At 42.1% G+C, this 17252-nt stretch overlaps 1 long non-coding RNA gene across 1 annotated transcript; it reads left to right on the top strand.

Annotated features, from left to right (window-relative positions):
- The first annotated feature begins 2173 nt into the window (after nucleotides 1-2173).
- Nucleotides 2174-17252, top strand: LOC116662779. Its single transcript, XR_004318828.1, has 3 exons — nucleotides 2174-3027; nucleotides 8496-8761; nucleotides 16341-17252. It is a non-coding gene; the product is annotated as an uncharacterized LOC116662779 (long non-coding RNA).

Below are 17252 nucleotides of genomic sequence, written 5' to 3'. Positions count from 1 at the left end.
TTAAGCCCTTGTCAGTCACATAATTTGCAAATATTATTTCCATTCCTTAGGTTGTCTTTTTTTGTTGTTTATAGTTTCCTTTGCTATGTAAAACCTTATAGTTTAATTAGGTCCCATTTGTTTATTTTTGCTTTTATTTCCATTGTCTGGGTAGACTGCCCTAGAAGAACATTGCTAAGATTTATATCAGAGAATGTTTTACCTATGTTTTCTCCTAGGAGGTTTATAATGCCTTGTCTTATGTTTAAGTCATGGGTTTATTTCTAGACTCTGTTCTGTTCCACTGATCCTTATGTCTGTTTTTGTGCCAGTACCACACTATTTTGATTACTTTAGCTCTGTAGTACTGTCTGAAATCTGGGAGGGTTATTTCTCCAGCCTTGTTCTTTTTCTTTAGTATTGTTTTGGCAATTTTGAGTCTTTTGTGATTAAATATAAATTTTAGGGTTATTCCAGTTCTGTGAAAAATGTTATGGGAAATTTGATACAGATTTCATGAAATCTGTGGATTGCTTTGGGTAGTATGGCCATTTTAACAGTGTTATTTCTTCCAACTCAAGAGCATGGGGTATGTTTCCATTTCTTTAAATCATCTTTAATTTCCTTAATCAGTGTTTTGTAGTTCTCATGAGATGGTTTTGATCATTAGTTTTAGATAATGAAAGTAAGTAGCTTCTGTTTTAAACTAGAGAATTTTCAAGAAAAAAGAGAAATAGTCACAGTGGTATAATTGTGTTGTACTAGAATTATATAAATATTTTGTGAAAATTAAGTGTTCCTTCTGCTCTCTTAATAGACCCCTTGATGTAAGAATCTTTCAAACAATAGTTAAAATTCAGGCACAATTAGCATTTAATTTACTCCAATTAAAAATTGGTTAAATTGGTGTCTTATAAATACTCACCTCTGTGAGCATGCAATTCTAATTTGTCAGTGTGTGTGAAAATAGGGTATGTCCACATAATCACATGTATCTTATTATATTTCTTATAATTTTCCTTCTTCCTCAAGGCCCTTGTGTCCTGAAAATTTCTCTCCTCACATTGGCTGATTCTGATGGTGCTGACTACGACCAGGAGCCTCTGGCAGCTGAGGGCAATGCCCCCCACCCCGACCCCGCTCCTGCCATGCCTGTGCTGGGTTCTGGCCTGCCTGCACTCCTTGCCTTCCTCTGGTGCTTCCCTGGCTCAGGTAAGTGCAATATTGCACAGTGTGGTTCTCTCCCATTGTGAATCATCAGTGCTCCTAATAAGTCTGGCAGGTGACTTTGCTTCCTTTACTCAGACTCATCTGCCCAACCCAGGAAAATGGCTCAGGTTAAGTTCCAGGATCGAATGTCAATTAGAATTTAATTAGTAATGAGTCAATAAGGAAGATGGAGGTGAATGCAACTAACCTTCTAACCTCCACTGACTTCCCAGTGACTTTCATCCTCTAATTTGTATTTGTATGTGTATTGTTATAGGAGAATTCATTCTTCTTTGAAATTTTTAAGGCTTATGTAGCGTTCCCAATAATCCATATGGCTAATTTTTCCTCCAATTTTATTTATTCTATATGGAATTATTTTACTTCGTACAAGTATTTTTACTCCTAAATATAAATGTTCTAATATTTTAGATTGAAAAAGTGAAATAGAACATTCTCTAAGATAGACCACATCGTAGGACACAAAACAAGCCTCAACAAATTTAAGAAGATGGAAATGATTTCAAGGGTCTTTTCTGACTACAATGGCATGAGACTAGAAGTCAGCCACAGAATGGGAAACAAGGGAAAAAACAATTATATGGAGACTAAGCAACATGCTTTCAAAATAAAACAGTGGGTCAACAATTAAAAGAGGAAATTAAAAATATCTCAAGACAAATGACAGTGAAAACACAACCATACAAAATCTGTGGAATGCAGCAAAGGCAGTCCTATGAGGGAAGTTTGTAGCAATACAAGCCTTCCTAAACAAAACAAGAAAAAATCCCAGATAAACAACCTAAACTACCACCTAAAGGAATTAGAAAAAGAAGAAGAACAACAACAACAAAAAGCCCCTAAAGTCAGCAGAAGGAAGGAAATGATAAGGATCAGAGAGGAAATAAAATAGAGATTTTAAAAAATAGAAAAAAATTAATAAAACCAAGAGCTGGTTTTTTGAAAGGATAAATAAAATCAGCAAACCTCTGGCAAGGCTCATTAAGAAGAAAAGAGACAAGACCCAAATAAACAAAATAAGAAATAAAGAGGAGAAATAACTGATGGTGCAGAAACACAAAAAAGAACTATAAAAAACTGTTACAAACAGTTATATGTCAACAAAATGGACAACCTAGAATAAATGGACAAATTTCTAGAAACATACAATCTGCCAAAACTGAATCAACAAGAAGAAACCGAATTTGAACATACCAATCATTAGAAGTGAAGTGGAATCCGTTAAAAAAAAAAAAAAATCCTGCAAACAAATCCAGAACTGGATTGCTTCCCTGAGAAATTCTACCAAACATACAAAGAACTTATACCTAGCCTTCTCAGACTCTTCCAAAAGACTTAAGAAAAGTGAACACTCCCAAAGTCATTCCATGAAGCCACCATCACTCAGATACCAAAACTAGACAGAGTACCAGAAAAGAAAATTACAGGCCAGTATCACTGATGAATATAGATTTAAAAATCCTGAACAAAATATTAGCAAACTCAGCCCAACAACACCTCTGACAGGGGCAGTGGAGTGTGAAAGAGCGGGCTCTCAAATATAATCAGAAGCAGCTCCAGGGAAAGAAACCAAAAACTTGTGCTAGTTCTAGCGCCACCCACTGGACATCAAAAGAAAGGCCTCTAATTTCTAAATTATTGAATCATTAGAATCAAGTTCTAATGTTGTTGCCTACTTCAGTGCACTGGCAGAGGAACAAGTCATCAAGCACCATGAAGAACCAGAGGAACACTGTAGCTCAAAAAGGAGATGACACATGTACAGAAATCAAGCTTAAATTCAGGAAATACTGTGATCGAACAGTTGGAAGATTCAAAGTAAGTGTCATAAAAAAAAAACTCAACAAGCTACAATAAAACTCAGACAGGCAGTTCAATAAGCTCAGGAATAAAGTTAATGAAGAATACTTTACCGAAGAGATTGGAACTTTAAAAAAGAACCGAATTGATATTCTGGAGCTGAAAGCTCGTGTATGGGAAAGCCAGAGGGCTGTAGGAAACAGAGACTCCACTCTTAAAGGGCTCATGCAAAATTGTACGTTCTCCAAGGCCCAGTGCAGAGGGATTAAATTTGAAAGGACCCTGGGTCAGGCCTACTTACTGATCTTGAAGAGCTTCCCAGAGAGGTAGGAGGCAACTGGAACTCCGCCTGGGGGCATAGACGCTGGCGGAAGCCGTTTTGGCAAGCTCGTTCTACCACGAGGACAGTTGTGCTGGCAACTGCCATTTTGCAGTCTTCCCTCTAGCCTCTTAGGACCAACGGCTTACCTGCATACCAGGCCGTGGCAGCAGTCCTGAGCTCCCCCAACCAAGCAGTCACCATCCTGGGGCCCAGCCCTGCCCACCAGTGGGCTGCATCAGCCGCTGGACCCCCTGGTTCACACAACCAACTGTGCCAACATCTGGCTGCACTCACCAGTGGGCTGACCGCCTCCGCACAAGGCAGAGCCTGACAGCCAACCAGGCTCGGGGCCAGCCCCTACCTGCATGCCCAGAGTAGTCCACCCCACCAAAACAGAAGGGCCCACACAGCCCACCTAGGGGACACCCCTAGAACATATAGACCTGGTGACTGGAGGGGAGTGTGCTGCTGGGCCCCACAGGATGTGTTTACAATGTCTATGAGAAGTGTTTTAAAGCCCTTGTCTGCTCACTCCATTGTTGGTTTTTCTCCTGTGTTTGTTTCTCCTGGTTACCAGTCACATTTCTGTACTTCTTCCCATGTCTGCTTGTTTTAATTGGACATGGGATGTGTGATTTTTTCATTGTTGGGTGACAGATTTTGTTTAATTCCGGTAAAGAGTTTTGGACACAATTCAGTGAGAATGGTGGCAGGGTATCTATCGATTCCCACTTTTTGTGCAGGTGACTGGAAATCACCAGGTAGGAAGCGGGGGTGATTTCAGGTCTCTATTTATTTGTTTCCCTTCCTCAGGGATCACAATTCTGTATTACCTGTTTCATATTTTATTATTTACTTATTTATGATGGGAGAACTTCTTGTGTAGCTGTTACCTTTTCATGGATGGAAGTCAAAGTCCATTAAATGACCTTCCTTGTCAAAATCTATGTGACTTTGGATCCAAACATAGCTAATCCCTACTTTATTATGTTTAATGAGAGGAAACTGGTTTTCTCCAGTTTCAAAAAGCATCATTCTTCAGAGAACAGGAAGCACTTTGAAACTCTGATGTCTATGTTGGGAGAAGAGATGTTTTCTGATGGTGATCACTGCTGGGAGGTGAGGGTCCCAAGGCAGTCCACTGGACCTTCGTTTGGACTCAGGTCACTGCGAAAGGATGTATATACTTAGCTGACTACCATTTCCTGTTCACTGAGCCTCAGGAACAACCCATTTGAAGTTCTTTCTCAGCATTCTCTCCTTTACTTCAGATAGTCCTGTCACTATGGTGAGGCTCTAGTCTATTATGTGACAGAGCGGACGCATATTTATAGCTTTTTTATACCTTCCTCCAATCTCTTTTCCATGTTTTTTCCCCTAAGATCCTCGGCAATGCCTTCACTTGCAACTGCCTTCAGTCTTGGACAACCAGAAAGTCACCCTGATATATATCATGACCCGGGCTGACTGGAGCCTTTTTGTGCTGATTACTGGATCTTGAGATCTCTTAGTGTTGCTAATACGTAGACAAAAATTTACTCAAGCAAGCCGAGACTCTATTTCCTACCAGTCACACTGAGAGGGCAATGATAGCAATGCCAGTTTCTCATGGCTTTTTGAATAGCAAAGAAAAGATATTGAGAAAGTAGTGTTTTGGAACACTTTATATAAACACAGATATAAGTCACTGTTGTTGCTGGTAAGCCATAACTCATATGGTCATGACTTAAGTCATCTATTTTGAAAATATTTAAAATAGCGTAAGTGTGGATTTCACCACACCACCACAGTTTATTAAAATCAGCATCCCTCTTCTATTATTTATATCACAAAACTTCTTGGAGACACTAGTTTTTCAATGTTGAGATGATTTTTTTTTCTCTTTATCTATGCTGTCCTGCCATCTCAGTCTCCCTCTCAGTTCTCAGTGTTTTTGTTTGTTGGTTTTGTTTGATTGGTTTCTTGATTGTTTTCTTATACAAGTTGTCAGTTTAGTTATGTCTGGAGGCCAAGAGCTAGGGCTCCAGCAGCAGATTTTCTGGATCAGAACCCCTGTTCTTCCACTCTTTGCCAAGAAGACACTGAGTAAGTCTCTTGGCCTTTCTCTTCCTCAGTTTAGTCAACTATAAATGACTATAAATTATAAAGTCCTCACCTTTCTCATAGCATTAGCAGGGAAATCTGTTTTAAAATGTCTGACAAGTAAAAGGGACTAAAATAAAACTTTCAAACTGGCAGCATATTGGTTACTCTGGTGCTTTAAGCACATATCTATTCTAATGGGAGCACATACCACAAATACAAGGATCTCTTGTTATCTGGACTCTCATCATAAAAATATTTGCCATAACGATTTTCATATATTGAAGATCGTGAAGGAGCGAGCCCTTTATGGAGAAAAGTGATAGAGACAGAAGGAACTGAATTTTAAAAGTCCTTGAATTGAGTTCAAGTCTCACTTCATAAAGGAAAAACCTGTTATAGCAGGTCCACGGACATCCTGTGAAAATATTTAAATTGTATGAAAGTCCAGGCAAGAGGACAGAGCATGTGCTACAGTTGTATTTCAGCTGTACTTCAAGGAATAGTAACAGTGACTTGAATTATTTGAAGGGAAAGTAACAGGAATACAGCCATGATTCACCTACTTTTGTTCCCAGTGCTCCAGCCGTTCTAGCCTCCTTACTGTTCCTGGCGACACGTGCTCTGCCCCTAAGGCTTAGAACATGTTTGTCACATTGTAGCTGTGTTAGTCCATCCGGGCTGCTATAACAAAAATACCATAGACTGGCTGGCTTAAAAACAAATTCATCCTCATAGTTCTAGAGGCTGGAATGTCTAAGATCTACAGACTGGAACATTCACTATCTGATGAGAGCCCTCTTCCTGGGTCATAGATGGCAGTCTTCTCACTGCGTCCACATACGGCAGACAGGGTGAGGGAGCTCTCTGGGGTATCTTTTATAAGGGCACTGATTCCATTCACGAGGATTCCACCTTTATGACCTCATCACCTCCCAACAGCCCCACCTCTAAATACCATTAAATTGGGGCTAGTTTTCACCATAAGCATTTTGAGGGAACACAGATTAATACAGTAAGTGCACAATAAATGCTGATTATTATCATCGTCATTATCATCATCATCTACCCTTGGTATATCAGCAGCAATCACTTTGACATTTATGATAAACAGTGCCCCGAACCTCCAGCCCAGAAAGTCATATCAAAGTCTAGCCTCCCCCCAGAATTTCTATGTTTATAATGTAAAGCTCAAATTTTGTACTAGCATCTGGATTTCAATAGTAGCTCAGTATAGTGGTCAATTTGTTTTCTCTTAGGTGCTTGTCTTAGTTTGTATAATACCATTCCAGACATAGAATACAGCATTATTCCCTCATTTCACCAAGTATATCAACCGTAAATGGTGCTTTTCTGTGTTGTGTTCTTTAAAGGTTGTGTTCACTATTGTAAACAGTGCTGCTATGAACACTGGGGTGCAGGTGTCTTTTTGAAGTAGCGTTCCTTCTGGATATAAGCCCAGGAGCAGGATTCCTGGGTCATATGGTAAATCTATTCCTAGTCTTTTGAGGAATCGCCATACTGTTTTCCACAGTGGCTGCACCAAACTGCATTCCCACCAGCAGTGTAAGAGGGTTCCCCTTTCTCCACAGCCTCTCCAGCATTTGTCATTTGTGGACTTTTGAATGATGGCCATTCTGACTGGTGTGAGGTGATACCTCATTGTAGTTTTGATTTGCATTTCTCTGATAATTAGTGATATTGAGCATTTTTTCATGTGCCTATTGATCATTTGTATGTTCCTGTATAACTGAAAAATTGTGTTCTACACTGAAAATTGGTGCAACATTGTAAACTGACTATAACTCAATAATAAAGAAAAGATTGTGTTGAGATCTAGAAATTACCTTGTAGTCTCTCAGACATTGGGCACTGACTATTGGGCAGCCCCACTACATTTCCAAGAGCATCTCAAGGACCAGCTTACTGTTTCCAGTGTATTCATTCCTTCTTTCACACTCCTTCCTGATGCCTGTAGCCTTGCTCCTTGCTTAACATTATATGATCTAGAGGGCCTCAGTGTAGATCAGAGTTGGAGACTTGGAAAATGTATAAAAAAGAAGTGCTAAGCTGAATAATTCTGAGCCCAGGAGAAAGTTAAGAGAGTAGAAAGCCAGAGACACTTTCCTTGGAGCGCAAGGTCCATCTCATGGATGCTCAGAAATACGTCAATGTCTTCCATCAGGGTCCTGAGAGAGGCCAGTGTGTCTAAGGGAGTAGATAATTATCTTCCATATGCAGATTCAATTCCCTTCCATTCCCAGGACTGCAGCTCACGCACATCCCCCACAAAAAGGAAAGCTACAGCTCTGATCCACCCATTTATACCTGGGAAGGAAAGAGTTAACAGCACCTCTGGCTGCTTGGGTCTTTCTATTGGTTATTGGATATAAAACTGGAATTTATGGTTTGTACTGCACAGCTGGAGAGTGAAACTTAAGTCATATAGGTTCCCTACCTCTGTGTTTGATGTAATATAAAAACTAAGAATTTAAAGTGACTTCCTCAGACTTTTAAATCACATGTGTTACCCACTTTGTTAGCTCTCATCTCTTAATGTAAAACCAAAATACATCCCAGGAGGGGAAAATGACTTTATTGAGAATTACATCATATGATCTTGGACCATTTCAGAGGTGGATGTTGCCATCTCTGTCCTTGCTTTTTCTATCTTTTACTAATAGCTAAGTTTAGTGTTAGGTATGGCTTGTGATTGCTGTCAATCTGCTTTGACAGTTCAACATTTGTGGTGTGTAATGACTTAATCAGAACTGTTTCAGCAAGCTTCTGAGATTACTATAAATCCTAACACTCGACTCCTTATTACTACCTTCTTTTCTTGTCTATTTGTTAATATCTCATTCCTTCAAGATTTCTTGTTCTTGTCTTTTTCTGCTACCTTTGATATCTTAGTGTTAATCACTCATTCTGAGGAAATCATTCGCAGAACCTTTTTTCTACCCAAGTTACACAAAAGATGGACAATCATTCTATTTGGTTAAATATACTAAAACCTAGGATCCAAACAATTTTTAGATGTTGATTTCTTAACTGAGCTCCTTGTCTCCTTCACATTTCGCAGGATTAGGAAGGTTCCCCACACTTTCTCATCAAGAACAGTGATGCCAGAGTTGTCCATCTGGTGTGTCAGGCTGCCGGCTGGTACTTAGAGCCTGAGGCAAACTGGAGAGATCCCAAAGGACAGAATTTAAAGCCACGCTCTGAAAACATCAAAGCAGGTGGAAACAGCCTGTTCTCCACTGAGTCTTCAGTCCTGGTAACTCTGCCCTCATTGGTCCTCAACCCCAGGCTCAACCACAAGAAGGAAACAACTATTTCTGTTGGCAGGTTAGTTTCTGCATTATTACACCTCATTGCCTCGAGAAGTGTTTTAAAAGCTGCGTTTCTTGTGTATTGTTGAATTTTTAATAGCAAGGAAAATAATTCTGAGTCCTTGCACTGTCCTTTTTAGGCAACTTTCAAATACCAAATTGAATTATTCTGTACAAAGGCTCCTACTTGGACTGAGTTGCCTGCAAATCTTTGCCAAGTAAGGTTTGATATGAAATTCAAAATTCACAATATTCTTTCTTGAGCTTAGGTTTCTTAGCAGAGTCTGATTTTTAAATAATGAATATAATCATTGGTAACAGTAAGTTGGCTGGAAGCACAGTGAAGGCGCAGCTTTCCTTTATCCTTACATAAGGGCTTCTTTTATTCATAATATGTATGCAATGACACAGTAAATAGTTAAATTATATTAAAATCGTTGAAATGATTGTTTTGTCTGCAGGACACCAGGAAAGTGATTTGGATTATTTTACGAGTCAATTTAAATAAAAGTGGTGTAGCCACGGGTGTAGTGATCAAATTAGGACAAGCTCACCCCCTCTATTACAGACAGGGGCTATAGTAGAGAAGAATTTAAATAATTTAAAAAAAGACACAGAGAAATGGTAAGATGCATTAAGGTCAGCATAAACTAGATATCTGGCTTTTTTGAGAAACGGAGTACATACCGACAGACATTGCCACTTACCCTAATTGATGTCTGTATTTTCCTTCTGTGACAGAAATAATATACAGATAATTTGGAGTATTATTTTAACTGTGGTCTGCATTCCTGTGGCTGTTTTCTTCATCACGGTGCAAGGAAGATCTAAAAATAAGTGGCTTGGGGCAATGTGCTGACTGTCATTTGAGTTTTCTGTTACTGGGACCTATTGGAGTAAGATGGTGCCCTGGAAGAGTGAAATGGTTCTCTAAAAGTGTTAAATGATGTGCATGTGAAAAAGACTGAAGGCTTGGAAAGCAGGAATATGAAGGGTCATTTTTTGGTAGCACTATTTCAGTTGGGGATCTTGGTTTTTATCTTGGTACTGAATTCTGTCTTTCTGCTGTGGAAAAGATGTTATTTGCCCAACACAGTAGATTCCCACATAGGCCCTAATCCTTCAGCCTCCCTTAGTTTGGCTTCAGTTAGGAATGATTTGAATGCCTTTCCCTCAGCTCGACTGCCCCGAGTAACCTGGCTCCCATGATGGAGCAGATGAGATGTGCAGCAGTAAAGTGTGGGACACCACTATGTACACTGCGTCAGAAGAAAAACAAACGATCAAAATAAGTTTATTAGAAAGAAGGCAAAAGTACAGAAATAACCAATTTTTGAATAAGGGGATAATTTAGAGGTAATTTAAACATTCTCAAATGTTCTCCTGAAGAACACGTTCCCTAGATGTTAATTAGGGGAGATTTGGAGAAATACTTGATTAAATAAAGTTTAAAGTTTTTGCTTAAAAATTATGAGATATTAAATGGTAAAATGAATTATGAATCTCTAAAAGTATTTAGTATTTTCTGAAATATTTTCTGAAATACTCTTCCATGAAATTAAGTTAAAGATTTATAAATATCCAAATATTATGAAGTAAATTAATTTGAAAAAATACATAAAATGTAATTAGAGTTCTTTTTATGTCCATAGATGATATTTGTTTTCTGTTTTCTTTGTATTTCTGATCTTCCCAATTATCCATAAGAATTTTCTACACTTTTTTTCAGACTACTATACATTCTTTGCCTTTTTTTTTAATTGAAGTGTGGTCTGAAAGGGAGGGACTGAGTGCCCGGACTCACCTGGTCAGCTCGAAGGCCTTTGTAGGCTTGAGCCATTTGAAGCATGCAATGTAGTAACACAGGTTCATTGCTTAAGGCTCTCTCTTGTCAAGACAGCTGGAAAGACGTATTATCTCTTGTCCTGGTTTCCTTAACAGCCTCATGAGGGTCTGTTTCCCTAGCGACTACAAGCACAGTACCTGGTAAACCCACACATCGTGGCCCTCGGGCACACAGCCTGGCGAGTAAAAGGCCCTTTCCCCTTAGCTGAGGCAGGCCAGCTCCAGCATGACTGAACAGCTTGGTGAAAGGAATGCAGCCTGGACTGTCGACTCTTACCCTCATCCACCCGCCAGGTGCCCTTGTGGGGTGAGCAACCTGCACAACATTGTGGGACAGCCTGACTGGCCCCAGGCTGGCTCAGACCTCAGACTTGAACTCCCCCACCCTCCCTGCCCCAGGCCTATTGCGGTTCACTTGCTCATCCTTCCGAGCAGCTTAGCTTTCCCTGTGGACCAGAGGTCAGCCAGCCGCGGGCTACACCCAGCCCACTGCCTGTTTTACTAGAGAACAGCCACATTCATCCTTTTACATGTTGTGTGTGGCTGTTTATCAAGCCACCACTTCCGAGCTGAGTGGCTGTGACAGAAACCACATGGCTTCACAGAGAATGAAACATTATCTTGCCCTTTACAGAAAAAGTTTGTTCACCCTGTCCTAACCTTTGCGTGTCTGGATCTCAGTTCACCAAGAGTCCCCAGGTCTCCTATTTTTTATGTTACTCAGAGCATGTTTGTTTATTGTTGGTTTCTACTCTTCTGCCCAAACTACCCATGCAAGGGTGTGTGCTTCTGAGGGCACAGCTTGGGCGGCTGGCGTGCCTGGTGTGAAACCCACCTTTGCTCCTTATTAGCCTGTAGCTTGGGGAACCTCTCTTTACTTGGATGTAGGAGGGAGATGGTAGTAGATGTGCCGATTACCCGAGTTAACACACTTGGCTCCGACAGGGACAGATGGGATAGGATGGTAAGCACTTAGGAGTGGGTTTCGGCACTTTCCTTTATAAGAAGCACACGGAGTGTTGGGCATTGCATGCCTGACTATGGATCCACCCCACAGGCAAAGGAAGCTGGAACTTGCTGGTTCGGCTCTTCCCTGTCCGGGTCTAGCTCCTTCCACGACCGCCCCCTTTTGCACTCACCTCCTCAGGGCTCCCACTCCCCTTCCTATGCACACCTCACCAGGTGTTCCACACTCTTCTAGCAGGGGCACACTGGCAGTCCTCCACTGCCCCCATTTTTGCCTCAAGCTCCCAAAGGGAGGGCCGGCCCAGAGCAACTGAGGACGGAATGGGGTCAGCAATTAGCGACCAGTTAGTTAGCCTGTGCCAGTGAGGACCAGCCCCTGGACCCCGCAGGGCGTGGAAGTGTGGGTCATCAGCTTGGAGGGCCCTCCTTGAACCTGATGTGCCAGTTCCCTGCAGCCTCTGCTTTTTGCTGCGCAACGTGAGCAGCCAACAGCAATCCTCCAACTGCTCGGCTTTCTCAGGAGCGTCCACCTCAGCCTAAACCACGGTTCCTGGCCGCTTTTAATAATCCTCTCTTGCCATTGTGGCCATCGCACACTCCTATGTCCTCATCTGCCAACAACTTCCCTTTCAGGGCAGGGCAGCTGTCCTTCCTCAACTCCCAGTGTGGCCCTGCTGCAGACCCGGCAACCCAGCGGCCCTGCAGAGGAACATGTGAACCTCAGCCAGTTCTTCCAAGGCTCTGGAAGGAGGGCGATATGAATGGAACCTGCCACATGTGCCACATTCAACATTTAGGTCCTCCACAAGAAGCAGGCTTATTGCCAGTCACATGCTGCTCAGTAAGGTCAGGGTTAGTGAAGTGAATACAGAGCTGGCAGCCTGAGGAGGAACCCCATGGGGCCATGGGGCAGGAGGCTGAAGTTGTGCAGGGTTGCCAGAAATTACCCCTTACACAGGCTGGAGGATGCACTGAGGATGGAGTCAGCTGGCATCAAGCCACAGAGAACTTTTAAAGGCCAGAGGGTGCCATGGAAGAAGTTTAAAGCAAGGCTGCAACAAATGACATTTGTGTTTTAGGAAAAGGGTTCCAGTAGCTTCTTGGAAAATGGTTTTAAGAGGAACATCTGTGGAATCTGACCAGTTAGGAGGCTTTGCAACAGTCTGGGTAAGAGATGGTGACCCGATCTGGGATGGTAATTGTTGAGAAATAGGAGAGAAGAGGTGCCAGATTCAAGAATCATGAAGCGATTAAATCAACAAGACATGGTGATGGGTTAGATGGAGTGATGAGAACATGGATCTTGGGGCTTGGGCTCTTGGAAGATGGTATTACTACCAACTGAGATAGTGGGGAAGAACAGGTTTGTGGGGCAAGGATAGTTCATTTTAGGACATGTTGAGTTGGTACTAAGGGGCATCACATGGGAGGTTGCCAGTTGTGCAGATGTTTGGCTATGATTCTGAAGCTCTTTGGAGAAGCTGACCTGGTAGGGTAGGGATTGGGAAGTCCTCAGCACAGAGGCAAGTGAAACTGGGAGATGGATGAGTTCACCAGAGGCAGAGGAAAAGAAATGGAATGCAGGGAGGAGACAGAAGGAATACTCAAGGAAGTAGGAAGGAAACCAGAGTGCACATTATCTTGGCTGCCAAGGAGGATTTTCTAGTAAGAGGAAGTGATCAGCCACATCAAACATAGTACGACAGCTCTGATTGTGGAGTCTAAAAAATTGGCCTCAATTTGGGCAATGCCAGTTGCAGTGACCCCAAGCTGACATCACACAGTGTCATCCAGATGCCAACTCCTTTCATTCAAATGGGTCTCATTATGTAATCACCCACAGTCATTCTCATGTCCCCGTCTTCTCCTTCAAAGGTTAGATCATTTATTTGTATGGTGCCCTGGCTGACACTGAAATTATGGATGCATAGTGAGTGTGTTCCATATTCTTAACTCAGTGCCCTTTCTATCTGCCACTGTCACCTCAGAGTCAGCCAGGGTCAGTGCAGGGGTAGATGTAGGCATCCAGGAGTGAAAATGGATTTTCTTACTGTGGGGTTTACCTCCCAGCATTTGGGACCATCTTTGTTTGCCCTTCATCTCTGGGTAAGGCCTGTGCCCACCTATCACTGTGAAGCAATGCTGGTTATTACTGGGGGTGGTGCCTGTGCCTCTGCCCCTTTACTTACCTCTGGTCCTCTGTCTCACTGATGCTTGCACACACACCAGTGAGCGTCTGGTGTGTGCAAAGGTTTTGATGCCTCTGTATCTGGGGACACAGCCGTGTACAGCAGCTGGGAGATGCTTGATTGCACAAAGACCCTGGCGAAGTGGGTTGGCCTAGGATCCAGAACATAGAGTAAGGATTAAAAAGGACCTTTCTTCTCTGATGCAGGAGGAAAGGCTGATGTAGACAGAAATAATTTGGAGGTAACAAGGGAGAAAACATTCATCTAAATGTCTTCCATTTGTTCTAGACACGAGAATTCTTACCCTGGGATCCATAAGGCCCTTGGCAGTCTGTGGATAGAATTCAGGAGTCCAACAAAAAATTACATTTTTCTCTTTTTGGCATAAATATAAATTATTTAACAAGCACTTACATAATGCTATGTTCTGCTTACTGTTGCATATCCTTTAAAGCATTGTCTTTAATCTTCAAAACGAATCTGCGATGTTGGTAACTACTGTTGTCTCTTTCTTATGTAAGAGGGAAATGTATTAGTCATCTATTGCTGCATAGCAAATTATCCCAAAACTTACCAGCTTTGGACAATACACATTTATCATCTCATAGTTTGGGGGCTCAGGAATTTGGGCATGTCCTCTGCCTCAGTCTCTCATAGGGCTGCAATCAAAATGTTAGCCAGTTTCAACAGCTCATCTGAAGATTTGATTGGAAAAGGATCTGCTTCCAGGCTCACGTGTGTTTTTTAGATTTGGTTCCTCAAGGGCTGTTGAAGCGTGGGCCTCCGTTCTTTGCTGTCTGTTGGCTGGCTTCTACCCTGTTACTTGCCACATGGGCCTCTTCAACTTGTCAACTTGCTCCATCAAAGCCAGAAAGAACAGCAAGTTTGCCAGCAAGATAAAAGTCACAAAGTTTTGGAACCTAGCAGAAGTGATACCTTCTCATCATTACTTCTATTGGTTAGAAGCAAGTTACTCAGAAGGGTGGGATTATATAAGACTGTGACTAGGAGGAGGCAGTGATTGCTGGGGGCCGTCTTAGAGCCTGCCTACCACAGGGACAGAGGCCCAGAGGGGATTACTTCTACCCAAAGGCACACAATTAGGGGCAGTGTCGGGATTCCAAATTGAACAAACAGTGCAGCTCCGGGATCTACGTTCCCCTTGCACTTTGTCCCTCCTTGCGATGTAAGTTAGATGTACCAGTGCGCACACACACTTTTCTGTAAGGTCACAGAGTTTGCGGATGAATATTTCCTGAGAGGAAAGAGTGAATAAGATATTAACCCCTTATCAGATACATGGTTTGCAAATATTTTCTTCCATTCATAGGCTGCCTTTTCATTTTGCTAACGGTTTCTTTTGCTGTGCAGAAGCCTTTTACTTTGCTGTAGCCCCACTTGTTTATTTTTGCTTTTGGTGTCAAATCAAAAAAATCATCTCCAAGACCAACGTCAAGGAACTTATTACCTCTATTTTCTCCTAGGAGTTTTATGCTTTCAGGCCTTACATTCAAGTCTTTAATTCATTTTGAGTTAATTTTTGTGCATGGTGTAAGATGGTGGTCCAGTTTCATTCTTTTGCATGTGGCTGTCCAGTTTTCCCAGCATTATTTATTGAAGGGACTGTCCTTTTGCCATTGTATACTCTTGCCTTCCTTGTCGTAAGTTGATTGACCATATATGTGTGGGTGTTTTTTTTCTGGGCTCTCTATTCTGTTCCACTGATCTGTGTCTGTTTTTATCCCAGTACCATACTATTGTGATTGCTATAGCTTTGTAATATAGTTGGAAATCAGAGATCATGATGCTGCCAGTTTTGTTCTTAAGATTGCTTTGGCTATTCTGGATCTTTTATGGTTCCATACATGGGGAAGTAAGGCTCCTCAATGTGACAGTCAAGAGGCCAGTGAATAGCAGAGCCAGGACTGGAATCTGCCACCCTGGGGCAAAGCCCTCTGACCTTCCACTCAGGGCTCCGGGAGAAGCAGGACAGACTCTGGGTGAAATAAGACCCAAAACTGTTCCCTCACTCCCCAGACCTCCCTGGAGATCCCTTTAAAAGTTGGCTGAAACTTAGCAGCAGAGAGAGGGGCAGGGGAAATAGAGGAGTGAAGAAAGGACAGAGATCCAAGAGTGGGGAAGGGGGAGAAAATGGAGCAAAGGGGAAAACAGAGGGGATGTGAAAGTGTGAGTTGGGAGGACGGAGGAGGGGCAGTGCCAGAAGCCAGATCTCAGGTCCAAACAGCTTTGCTCAGAGCCCTGCACATGACACCCAGTGGTCACTCTGTGCCCTCCGTCTCTAAAGCTAACTTCGGTCTGAGCAATTCTGACTTCACTCTCTCCAGCCAGATGGGCTGTAGAGAGCTATGTAAAGTCTCCATTGGTTTAGCATCAGTGTCTTTGTCAAGCTCTCTCTCTCTTTTTTTAATCACATTTGGTTAACAAAAGACAATCATTGTGTCCTGTCCTCAACATTTTACATCATCCAACTCACCCGTAGTTATATCCCTCTCTGCGAGGTTACCTCAGTCAAGCCATAGGGACACATTCCAATCTTCTAAGACTTCTCAAAGCCTGTTTTGTGTCTTAAATCAGGATAAGCCAGTGCTCTGGAGAAAACACACACGCTGCTCAGTCCTCTTCCTCTCCCAAGTTGGTCATCCTCGCACCCTGCGGGGGCAGTGTCTCCAGCAGTGAAGGTGATGAGTTCTCCCACACCGGGATCCACATGAGCCCATTCCTGCTACAGAAATTTCCAGATGGGATAGGGAAAATGACATTACCCACCTCAGCAGCTGACTTGGTGAGGATTAGCATCAGAGACTCAAACACCATGGAAACTCAGAGTCACGGAGCCACCGAACCTAAGCTGGGAACTAGAGTTCACCTGACAGAATGTCTCGCCTTTACTTCAAGACAGAAAGACATCTTTTCCCGATCAGGGGAAGGGATATACTGCTGACTTAGTGAAAATCACTGTGTTATCCCACAACAGAGATTCAACGGCTGCTGGATATTTAGGCTGAAATAATGATACATTCCTAGTGAACTAAACTTTCTACAATTCTAAACTGCTCCTACATAAAGCTAGTTATTCTTTATTCTATAAAGTCTGCTTCGACTAATTTTAGTACAGCCACCCAAGCTTTCCTTTTCTTAGGTTTTATATGGGATTTTTTCCCCTTGACTTTTTTAACCTTAAGGTTTTAGTTTGTTTTATTTTTAAGTTATGTCTCACGTAAGGATCATGTAGTTGAGTATCTTATTCAGTCTAACCATCTTTACTTGTAGTTAGTACAGTCTAAGTACAGTGCTTACAGTCAGTGGAATCAATGATTTAACTCCATCATCTCAGTATTTGTCTCCTATTTCACTTTTCTGTTGTGTGGGTACACTTAATTTTTTTAATTGAAGTATAGTCAGTTACAAGTGTCAGTTCCTGGTGTACAGCATAGCGATTCAGTTATACACATTATATACTCCTTTTCATGTTCTTTTTCATTATAG

This window comes from Camelus ferus, chromosome 3 (assembly GCF_009834535.1).
Source record: "Camelus ferus isolate YT-003-E chromosome 3, BCGSAC_Cfer_1.0, whole genome shotgun sequence".
NCBI classification, from domain to species: Eukaryota; Metazoa; Chordata; class Mammalia; order Artiodactyla; family Camelidae; genus Camelus; species Camelus ferus.
Note: the sequence above shows the minus strand (reverse complement) of the source record. Positions and strands in the feature narration are given on the sequence as shown.